Below are 13,107 nucleotides of genomic sequence, written 5' to 3'. Positions count from 1 at the left end.
ATGTTCTAGGACAAATGGCAAAAATAAGTTGAACTTTTTTTTTCGTTCCACAATCAAAATCAAAGAAATCAAACCACGTGAAAGAGTAAGTGAGCCTATATTTTTTGTTTATGGATGAAAGATTTGCCAAACAAACAAACAAACAAATATATATATATATATATAGTATAGGTCCCCAGGAGCAGGGTTGAATACTGTGTCTTAGAACACATCTGAAATTTATGTAGAAACCACTAGATGTCGATAATATCAAAGAGATTTAACCACTGTTAAAATTATAAGCCATGAGAGGTCCTTAGGACAGGATTCTATGTGAATCACAATTCCTCATAAGATACTTAGCCAATTGGAGCAGAATTTTGACTGCTTTCTTAAATCGCTATGGTGAGCTAATATTTTTCAAATCCATGATCTTGTTATCACGTTTTACAATAAAGGATTATTGTCAGTTTTGCTTAGATCTACACACCTTTCACTTTTTGAGACAAAAGCAAAAGATGGATTAATTGTTATTCTTAATAAAAAAGCAGAACAACAATAAAACAGTAAGATACAATGACAGTATAGCTTACAAAACATTTATTAACAAAAATGAATAAGATGAGGCAACACCACATGCTGTAGCTATTATAGCCTATAAAGACTAATAAAGTACAGAACGTTTTATTAGTATGCTGTCACGCACAAGCATTAAATAAAATGATCATGAAATTATCTTATTTTTGTATCCATGTGATGTTTGGTGTGAGGAAAAGATCTAAATTCAAACCATTCATCGGTAATACGCTTTTCTCCTTCCTCTGTAGCTATAGTAACAATTTAAAAATGTCGCGTTAAGAAGTTTTACAACAAGAATTACAGCAGTGATATCAAACACACATTGGCTCTCGTCGGTTTTGTTATCGATTGCGACATGCCGTGTGTAACAATATAAAAACTGCATAATCATGGGAAGAAGGAGGCAGGAACCGGTGGACAGCGACGGCTCCTCCAGTTTTGGGCAGCTGGCAGGAGTCCCCCGTTCCCTGCTCCAGGGAACTTCCCTGTTCTTCCACTCCACAAGCCTCGCTCCGTTCCCACAGCTTTCTGGCCAGTCCCACTCATCACACCGTGTTTTCGGTGATGCGTGTTTTGAATGAGAAATGCGTGCCTTGATGGAGTGGATCAGGATAGTATTTACAATGTTTTATCAACTTTAATTATGCCCTGCTTTTACACTACTATTATATTTTGCCAGAGAGGACTGCAACTGCAATGTTTTGTCATTGGGATTACTGTGGTACTGCTCTTTGACACATCTACAATAAATGATTATGATTAAGTTATATGTGTGTATCTGTTACATTTCTCTTATAGACTGTTTACTTTATACACTCACTATTTATTGGTTGATTTGTTCTTTATAAAAATAAATAGAAAAATCAATGCAATACTTTTTTATTGAACAGTTACATGATTTGTGGGTTTGATTTTCTATCCATTTTAATGTACTTTATTGGCATAGATTGTGTGTACATTCCCAGACAGCAAGCAGTTTCGGCCCAGCAACATAGTGTTGGCCCAGATCCGGCCCACATCTGGCCCACGTGAAATCCATGTGGGCCAGATGTGGCCCGGATCTGGGCCAACACTATGTTGCTGTCTGGAAATACAGAATCAAAATATTTCTAATTATTGCATTGTTTATTACTATAATCTAAATATTAGATTATTAATATTAGATTGTATAAATATTACATTATTCAAGGGATCTATAAGGGTGTTATGTGGGATCTTAATCGGGCAATTCATGACAGACCCATTTGGGCCCCACATGCTTAAAGCGTTTTTAAAATGGGCTTGCACCCGGGATCCACACGTGGGCCAGCCGTGGATGCCAAGATGGGTTTTAAGTGGGACCTGTAAGGGTCTTATGTGGGTCTTAACTGGGTAATTCATGGCAGACCCATTTGGGCGCCACCTGTCTAAAGGGGTTTAAAGTGGGCTTGCACCAAGTTTCAACCGTGAATGCCCCTATGGGCTTAAAGTGAGCTCTGTATGGATTTTTAAACTGATACCGATATTTACCAATATTTAATTTTAAAGCCAATATCGGCCGATAATATCGAGCATCCCTAGTTGTCTAAATATGTGTTTCTGCCCCAAGGGACAGGCGTCTGGGACTGGGCTAATATTTGAAGTGTTACGGTAGGCCTGCAACCTTTCTGAGAGTCCATTAATCAGCATAATTCAACACAGCGTAAACTTTGACCTATTTTGATGTTTTTTTACATTTTTGGGAAGTTGCATTTTTAATTTTCTGCACGACAAAAAAAAAATGACCGATGGATTGTTTTGGCAAAAGATGTACATGTATGCAATGTTTGTTAATTGGTGACTAGCGTGACTTGAAATGTATTGAGTTACAATTACTCAATCTCAACATGCTTGATTAGCCTACATGTAGAGTTACTACAAGTTACTAAAAATTGTACTGTAAGTAATTACATAACTCAATAGGCCTATATAGTTAATTTGTACCTCTGCCATGCAGGACCCATGTGTCCCCAGGTCAAACCCAACTTAGCACATAAATATGCCATGCAGGACCCATATATGCGTTTCCAGATCAAACCCATCCGGCCATCCCCACTCAGCCCATAAATATGCCATGCAGGACCCATTTATGCATTCCCAGATCAAACCCATCCGGCCATCCCCACTCAGCCTATAAATATGCCATGCAGGACCCACATATGTGTTCCCAGTTCAAACTCATGCCCACTTTGCCCATAAATGCACCATGCAGGACCCATATATGTGTTCCCAATTCAAACCTATGGCCACTTGTCCCATAAATATGCCATGCAGGATCCATATATGCATTCCCAGTTCAAACCCATGCACACTTGAACCATAAATATGCCATTCAAGACCCATATATGTGTTCCCAGATCATACCTATGCCCACTTGGCCCATAAATATGCTATGCAGGACCCATATATGTGTTCTCAGTTCAAACCCATGCCCAACTGGCCCATGCCTGTCCCTTATGGAGCTCAGGAGGCCATGGAACCTGGTATTTCTATGTTCTGTTCTTTTTAATAGTCATGGACAAAGTTCTTTAAAAAACATCTATGACCTATGAAACATGTCTACTCTTCATGCCCTTTGTTAACTACAGTATGATTTCAGTAATAATAAACATATGTTGCATAAAGCATCCATATTTTTTCGTGCCTATGTTGATTAGAGTATTAAAAACTTAAAGGCCCAGATTCACAAACGGGGTTTAGCTTAATCCAGGACAATGCCTTAGTTAAATTAAGATATTTATGTAACTTTTACAAAAATTTCTTAGAAGAAAATGTTACAGGTATCCATCTTAACACAGAAATATGACACTGACATATTTTAAGATATGTCAGAGCAAGATATCTTCAGTTCAGACACCTCAAACATGCATTTTAATCTGAGACTAGCTTAAGCCTTGTCTGTAAAACCAGGGAAAAGTATTAATTTAAAGTTTAGAACATATTTAACTTTAGAAAAGATAAAAATGTTTGATTAAGTTGCGATTATCAGCCCTAAGTTAAACTTAAGTTGCGATTGACAGCCCTAAGTTAAAATGACTAAAATTAAATGTAGGCTTACGCTGGTAACTCACGAGTGGACTTTCCTCATCAGTATAGGCTATATTTTTCCACACTTTTCTCATTCTCACTAATTCAAGTTTTTATATGAGTGAACCTCTGAAGGGAACCAATTGCATTTTCATTTGACCTAATAAAGTATCATTTATGAGCTGAGTGCTGCTTTGTTTACAGCCGTTACCATGGAAACCACTATATTTATGACATTCCAAAAACACCTCCTACTGGCAGAGAATGAATGTACATTTTCAATAATCTAGTCTGCAGTTTTTGTTCAGAGCAATGTGAAAATCCACCCACATAAATCCATTTTAAATAATATAATAATTTATACTTTATACTTACAGATCCCTTTTCTTAACAAGTTTTTTGTTAAAACTTTTTCGTGGTCTACAACATGAAATAATACAAGTGTCTGCTGAATGATTAAATGCCAACCATGGTTACTTCCTTCTTCCCACTACGAACTTTGTTACAATGTGCAATACAAAATACATGAAAATATAGAATATATAGTATGTAAAAAATATAAAAAAGAATAGCTTAAAAAAAGAATGCGATGAAAGAGAAAGAAAAAGAGACCTTGTATGCTGTGGTGTTAAAAAGACTAGTGTTTAAATTGTCCATGATGCCAGTCATATGGGTTATGAGTGTATGAAGGTCCAGCAGGCAAAGTGCCATTAAACAGGCTGAATTTATCCTGATGATACACATGGAAGTGCCAGTGGGTTTTGACTATTTGTCAGTCTAATGGCCTGGGGGTATAAACTGTTGTGGAGTCTGGATGTTCTGGCAGCAGTTCTCCATTACCACTTACCAGATTTCCTGAGGGTGTAGAAATTGTGAATGGCATGGGTGGTGTCCTTGATGACTTTATTTTCGACTTTATGAACTACTTTACAGTACTTTCAAGATCGATACTATTTAGAGATAAAATTAAACCATGCAGCCATCAGCTACAGTATTGCATCAGATGTGTGCACTATAGATCCCCCAAGGAACAGTTCCACTCATTCTCTCTAGACTCTACTTTAGGAGAGGAAGAATTGTATAAACTTGTTTAATCATCTAAACAAACAACATGTGTGTTAGACCCTATTCCATGTAAGCTCTAAAAAATAGGTGCTTCCAGAAGTCATAGATCCTCTTCTGACTATTATTAATTCCTCATTGTCATTAGGATATATCCCCAAAACCTTCAAACTGGCTGAAGCCTATCATCAAAAACCCACAACTTGACCCCAAAGAGCTAGTCAATTATAGACTGATCTCAAATCTGCCTTTTCTGTCCACGATACTAGAAAAGGTAGTATCCTCATAATTATATTCCTTCTTAGAGAAAAATGGTATCTGTGAGCATTTCCAGTCAGGATTTAGGACGTATCATAGCCATTAATCCGTAGCAGTGAATGAAGAGGTATCATATCGATCGCAAGTGCAGTATGGAGTACCTCAAGGCTCAGTACTATGGCCGTTACTCTTCATGCTTTACATGTTACCCTTGAGAGATATCATCAGGAAACATGGTGTTAGTGTCACGGTTGGTAAACCATGATCTCCGGATTCCTCACCTCCTCACCACCATCTTGGATTGTCGTCTTCCCAGCATCATTGTTCCTTCGTGTTTGTTTGTTTGTTTATTTTCATTAAAAACTGTTAACTCGCATTTGTTTCCAGCCTTTCCTTTACCCCACCATCACAGAATAATCTCACCATCATGGAAGCAGCGAGCACCAATGAGGGTCATGGACTTCATGCACCACAACGTTAAACGAAGGAATCAGCAGCAGAAGAGAATCTCGAACACCAGACGTGCTGTCCAAGCCCTGGTGGCACAGGTGTCCAAGCTCACCCAGCAGATCCATCAGCTCACATCTCCCACTGCCCCCATCGCACCACCTGCGCCGCCGTCCCCCGGGAGACCCCCCAGGATCACTTCCGGCCAGAGACGCGACTTCCGGCACCTGAAAACTATTCTGGTGAGCCAGCATTTTGCAGAACCTTCTTAACCAAGTGTTCAATGCATTTCATTCTACAGCCCCGCACTTTCGCCACCGATGAATCAAAGGTAGCGTTCACCCTCACGTTACTGTCGGGCAAGGCCTCTCCAATGGGGGACAATGGTGTGGGAGAATCAACATCCGTGCTGTGCCTCATTCCTCGGTCATTGTTCTAATGTAGCTTGTCACCCAGGGATATGTAGAACTAATGGGTTGGTTAGACAATGATTCTGGTGACCACGTATGGCTCGTGAAGTCCAAGTTTTTTTTGGCTTGCTCAGTTTGCGCCAGTGGTAAGTCATCTAACCGACTTCCTAATGGGCTTCTTCAACCAGTATCTGTCCCTTTCGAGACCCTGGTCCCACATCACTCTAGATTTTGTTACCGCCCTCCCGCCCTCTAATGTCATGACGGTCGTTTTGACCATAGTTGACCGGTTCTCGAAGGCAGCACATTTCATTCCCTTGCCCAAATTACCTACAGCCAAGGAGACAGCGGTCACTGTCCTAGAACATGTTTTTCGGCTTCATGGCCTCCCGGTAGACGTGGTTTCTCTCAGCTCTCAGATCTCAGTTCATATCCAAATTTTGGAAAGAGTTTTGCAAATTGCTAGGAGTGTCAGTTAGCTTGTCTTCGGGTTATCATCCCCAAAGTAACGGACAGTCTGAGCGAGCCAACCAAGATTTAGAGAGGACGTTGCGATGTTTGGTCTCCAAGAATCCTTCTTCCTGGAGTCAACAATTCTCTATGGTGGAGTACGCCCACAATTCTTTGCCAGTGTCAGCTATGGGCCTTTCTCCATTTCAGTGTAGTGTAGGGGACCTGCAACCAGTCTTTCCCAGTCTGGAATCTGAAGTCGCGGTCCCATCCGCTCACACGTTTGTCCAGAGGTGCCACCGCGAGACTCTGGTCCGGATGAGGGAGCGCACTAAGGCTAAGGCCAATCACCACCGGTCAAAGCCTCCCGTTTACGTCGTGGGTCAAAAGGTGTGGCTTTCTACTAGTAAAATTCCTCTGCGTTCCGTTTCTAATAAATTAACTCCCAAATTTATTGGCCCACTTACTATCAGTAAGCCTCAAACTACCTCCTGTGTACAAGAGGATACACCCCGCCTATTAACCTAGGGGTGCTATTTAATAGCAATCATGAAAGCCATGTTTCTATCATTTGTAAAACTGCATTTTTCCATCTTAATAATATATCTTAATTATTGTCTATGCTCTACATGTCAAATGCAGAAATGTTAATCCATGCGTTTATGATCTCAAGGTTAGATTATTGTAATGCTTTATTGGGTGTTTGTACTGCACGCTTAATAAACAAACTCCAGTTAGTCCAAAATGCAGAAGCTAGAGTTCTTACTAGAACCAGGAAGTATGAACATATTAGCCCGGTTCTGTCAACACTGCACTGGCTCCCTTTTAAAGGTCCCGTTTTACGCGCTTTTTTGAAGCTTTGATTGTGTTTACAATGTGCAATATAACATGTGTTCATGTTTCGCGTGTAAAAAAACACAGTATTTTTCACACAATTCACCTATCTGTATACTGCTGTTTTCAATGTCACAAAAACGGGCTGATGACTTCCTTGTTCTATGAAGCCTCTCCTTCAGAAATACGTAACGGGTTCTGATTGGGCCAGCGGTAACTGTGTTGTGATTCGACAGCAGCTGAGAGCAGGCTGCCCTCCTGGTAATGTGATTTGGCTAGAACGCACGTGCTGGAGATGTATTTATAGTCCCAGGAGCGTTTTTACTGACGAAATGCGCATGAAAATCTCATTCGTTTTTTTGCACAGCCCGAACATCTAGTTAACAAAGCTCAACGGCGTTGCCCTTTGTGTAATAAGTTACAGAAACTGTTAAACGCACCAACTTAAATAATAAAATACACTTGGTTGTGGTCCAGATAAAGAGGGAACTGCTCCATCTTTCAAGAATAATCTTTGTGCGAATCCGGCATTAAACTGATTGAGATTGAGAAAGTTGTCCTCAGCAAGCGGTCCTCAGCTAAATGAGCTGCACATAGTTTTACATGTGGATTATAATTTTTCGGAATCGAATTAAACATAAATTGTAACCATTAATCTCAAAGTACAGTGTTTCTGGGAAGCCCAAACAAAGATGATTGGACTCCAAGATAAAAAAAAAAAAAAACAGCATTTCAACGACTTGGCGACAAAAAGAAACAGCTCTTTCTTCTTCTCCGTCGGAGCGCAACAAGGCCACGCCCCCCTGTTTGTGAATTCATGTGGGCCGTGGTTAGTCAAAAAAACTGTTTAAGTGACGTTATTACTGCAGGAACTAGAGGGCTGTAGTCCAAACGGGTCGTTTTTTGTAGGCGAATTCTGTTAAATCAAATATCTCGCTTGGCATTGAACCTTGAGCTTTAGAATTTTACAGATATTATTTATACTCTAACAACAACATTACACACTAACTGGGATCACGAAGAAGGGGACCTTTAAACATCGTATAGGTTTTAAAATCTTGCTTATTACTTATAAAGCCCTGAATGGTTTAGCACCTATTTGAACAAGCTCTTGTTACATTATAGTCCTCCACATCTACTTCATTCTCAAAACTCAGGCAATTTGATATTATCTAGAATATCAAAATCAACTGCTGGTGGCAGATCCTTTTCCTATTTAGCGCCTAAACTCTGGATTAACCTACCTAACATTGTTTGGGAAGTAGACACACTCTTGCAGTTTAAATCTAGATTAAAGACTCTCTTTAACCTGACTTACACATAAAATACTAATATGCTTTTAATATCCAAATCTTTTAAAGTATTGTCAGGCTGCATTAATTGGGTCAAACAGAACAGGGAACACTTCCCATAACACCCGATGTACTCACTACATCTTAATAAGAATGGCATCTATGCTCATATTAGTCTCTTTCATTCTTATTCCGAGGTCACCGTAGCCATAAAGATCCAGTCCATAGACAGATCACATGGTGGATCAGCACCTAAAGATGACATCGCAGCACTGAATGTCAGCACAGACTACGTCAACCAGATGTGCAAAAGAGACAGTTCCCCTGTGAAGACCTCATCACCTCAACAACCATCTGCACACTTGACTTGATTTGTATTTGACAGCTCTCTTTCCATTCTGAATTTGGTCACTGGCATTTGGCACATTAAACTCAGTGATCATATTTATGACTATGCCACAGCTATTTTTTTTTATGCTTCACTTCCCTGTGTTTACAATGTGGAAAAACTTGAAATCCTAATGTATCAGAGGAAGTTACAGATTGGGGTGTAACCCATTTTTCTAAAGAAAATCGGCAACATTGTTTCAGAAAAGTTTCTGTAGCTGGTGCCAAACTGGTAATCTTAATCGAAATACCAGCTGGCATAGTATATACTCAATATGATAAAATATAATAGGTAAAACTAAGATCTTAAATAAAGAAAAAGAAGAAGAAAAAAATAAAATTTGTACTATACGGAAATCAAAATAATAAAATTTTCATTTATGGCAAGAATTACATTTTTATTTAAAATGTCGATTTTTCCATTTTTATTTTTATTTTTTTCTGCCAAGCTTGCCTAACACTTTTTTATGTTCTTTTTTTAATCACTGATAACAATCCTCATTTCTGCTATTTTTAATTTAAATGAACACAATAGCTTTCAAGTAAATAAAAGTGAAACAAGTGATGAAGCTGCGATGACTACAAGAATGTTATCTTCTTGCAATCTTGAAACACCTTGCAAAAACAAAAACATACTATTCCATCAGTTGTCATCTGACCATTTCTTAAACAAGGATGTTGTGATTATGAGAACAAAAGATTTATTCATTAATTGCAATGCAATGGTTACAAAAACATACATTGGACTGTGGCCATGAAACTTCAGCTTTGCTGAAGGAACATCACCTTCAATACCCATCAGTCAACCACAACATCACTTTCTACAACACTAATGCTAACCAGCTCAGCAATAGCCAGATCATGCAGGTTTGTGTTTTCCAACTTTATACCTTCACCCTCTCTGTTTCTCTGTGGTACAAGAAGCTGCCAACATCTACCCTACCATTATATCTCCCATGAAACTGCTGAAGATTTACCAATTACACAAGCACCAACAGGAATGACCATGAACAAAGACATTATAACAACTTAATTAATATATTGGCAATACACATAAGCAATTGACTCGAGTCAGGGGAGGCAAGGAAAATTAAAAAATAAAAATTTAATAAATTAAAGCAAAGTATTTTTTTTTTTCATATGTAAGCATCAAAACAATGCTCTACTGTATTGCAATGCATCAACGCAGTCAATACAACACAGTCATGAATTACTTAAAGAGGTTGCCTAAACTGTGGACTAGCTTTGACTCTTCCTGCTGACTTGAATGGCAATGTTTCCCGTTTTCCAGCTGATGGCTTTTCGTTTTTACTCAGAAATGTGCACACTGTTTTTCTGATGTCCACCGACGTTTTTAACACTACATTTAACCTCTGGTTATCATCATTTTAAACACCACTTTTAAACGCAGGTAAAGAAACATTTCACACCTGTAATTTGAAAGTAGTGTTAGCACCGTTAAACCCTACTCTGAAGTGCATCCTGATCCTGGCAGTGCTAAGTTTGTTCAGTGGGAAACACAGCGGCGTTTGCCTTTGATACTGCTGGACGCTTGGCAACAGAAAGCCAATAAGAAATTGAGCAGCAAGGCATGTCATGTTAGTAAAAGAAAAAAAAAACGCATTCTGTAAACAGCAGCGGGTGAGAGAAAAGTAAGACGTCAAAAGATGGAAAGCGTGTGAACTGGAGTGATGAGGAGATGCTATTACAGTTATGGTCAGAAAAGTATTTTCAAGACAAATTGGAAGACCTTTTTTTAATATACAAATAACTGGCAAGTTAATTAAGCTGTGTAAACAGGTTGCTTGCTGTTCGTCCAATCAGTGACAGTGACACCACAAATATGCAAATAAAAATGTTAACCCAGGGTTTAGGAATGGACAGTGAAGTTTAATGTGAAGCTCAGTAAACCGCACAATGAATCTCTTATTTTCATCACGTCTGCACTTAGTTGTGAGATGATACACAAGCTTTTAAAAACTGCAGCGCTTCAGCGGTGAGTGAATTCTGACAAAACATTTCTGACTGGTCATTGCATTCAAGAAATCAACATATGTCTGTGATTGCAATTGTCCCCATAATGTCACCAATGCAAATTCATATACAGTTAATTATAATTAATATATAAAGAAAAATATCTAAAAACTGATTTACTAGCATAGTGCTAGTGAAATATTAAAGAGAAATTAGTTACCAAGAAAGAGTTCACAATCCTTAATATCTATCTATCTATCTATCTATCTATCTATCTATCTATCTATCTATCTATCTATCTATCTATCGATCTATAGTATAAATTAGATTTTGAATCAGATTCCTTTAGGCTTAAACAAATAACTATGATAATTTTTTAGTAAAAAAAAAATACTTGTTTGTGGTATGTCATTTGTTTATTATATAATATATAGTTTCATGTTTATCATTTTTAGAATTAATTCCATGAAGTATATGTGTATTATATAAGATTTTAGTTTAAGATTCATTTGATTAAATGTGTATAATCTTTCCCTCAGATATGGAGAGCAAGCTGATGTTTTTGGTGGTTTGTGTGATTGGTTGTGCAGTGTCTAGCATAAAGGCTGACGGGCACCTATCAGCACCAACAAATTTAACTGTAAGAATAACATTTACTCCTTTTGCACTCACCTGCACAGTTTAACTCCAACACACCTGCTAGGAACTTTCTACCACTCCTATAGACCCTGATTAGCTGGGTCAGCTGTGTTTAATTAGGGTTGGAGCAAAACACACCCCTTGCCCAAAGCCTTGTCCAAATACCCACAATTGCGGTCTTGGCACTTTACTACTTGTCTACTTCTATGATGTATTTCCTGTATTTGGCCCAAGTGTTCTAGTGAGGAGGAAGACCACAAGTGTGTGTCAAACTTTTTCATTACCCGATGGGACACACTTATAGTACTGCAAAAATGTAAGTGTTTACATAGCTTTATTTAAATTTTACTTTGCATTTTAAAATCAACTTCTAAATGTCTGGTCAGTAGTCCATATAACATTACAGTTTTAATTTTTGCTGCTTCTAATTAAGTGATAAAAAGCAGTTCCAAATGTTGTACAAAATAAATAAATATAGGAATAAAATGTGTAGCACTTTGTTTTACTACCAAATTATATGTAATTTCTAATTATTATTAATATATAGTATTAACTTACATGGGAAAGGTTTCTGCGACCTCTTGCGATCCTGGCAGAAAGTCTCGCAATTTATTTCCACAACATGATGCATGATGGGATACACTAAGCATTAAATGCCGTTTTTGAAAACTGAAAAATTCTGCCTTGGTTGGAAGGCATCAAGGCAAGTCCGGATTCAATATTAGCTTTAGTTCCTGTCTCCTGAGATGCTTTTATCTGGCAAATTTTTGAAGCCAGCATAGATGTATCTTTCGATGCCTTTGATATCCCACATTCCTGTGCGTTCCATTCTGTGACAGTTAAGCCAAAAAAGTTGTCTAAAAAGGTGTCTAAAAGTTGCGGTCGGTATTCAGTTTGTGTGTAAGTGTATGTTTTTGATCAACGTTTTCCACTTTTTATGTAATTTCTAGCGAGAAATTAATATTGGAGTAATATAAAATATCCACATAGTTATCACCAAAGCTCTTTATACTTGTACTCTTTATACCTGTCCAAAATCAGTTTCATGAGGTGCATTCATGCAAAAACACTACCTGCAAAGTCATTGCCTGTCATGGCAATGAGGCAGCAAGACACCTGCCTAAATTTTCAGATACAGCCTAATATACATAGCGTTAGTTTAAGGACATTGCAATTTGGCGCTTTTAAGATCTGGACAGTCTTGCATACTTACTTCCTGTCATGCACCAGTTATCTCAAGTGGCCATGTCTGAAAGTATGGATATTTGGACAAGGCACAAATACCCTCAATTGTAGCCTTGGCCACTTGAGAGTGTGTGCGTGCAGAATATAGTAAGTGCACTAGACTGTTCCAGGTCTTTAAAATGTAAAGTGCACACTAAATAACAATCCTAAATGAAAACTTAATCCACACAATCTCGAGCACCACTCTGGAGCGGTATTTAAGGCTTAGTGTTCATGTTCATGTTCAAGCATCATGTTCTGGAAATAAATCGTGAAACTCTCATGAGAAACCATTCCAATGAATGTTGAATATAAATAATAATGAATTATTTTAAATTATCACTTAATTAGTTACCGCATCTTTTATAGGCACTACTGAACAGACCTTTAGAAGTTGATTTTAAAATGCAAAGTATTGAAAATAAACATAAAACTCTGTAATCACTTGCATTTTTGCAACACCATAAGTGTGACCCATCAGGTAATTAAAAGTTCTACACACATTTGTGGTCTTCATGCTGACTTGA

Source organism: Carassius gibelio, chromosome A16, assembly GCF_023724105.1.
Source record: "Carassius gibelio isolate Cgi1373 ecotype wild population from Czech Republic chromosome A16, carGib1.2-hapl.c, whole genome shotgun sequence".
In the NCBI taxonomy this organism is placed as follows: Eukaryota; Metazoa; Chordata; class Actinopteri; order Cypriniformes; family Cyprinidae; genus Carassius; species Carassius gibelio.
Note: the sequence above shows the minus strand (reverse complement) of the source record.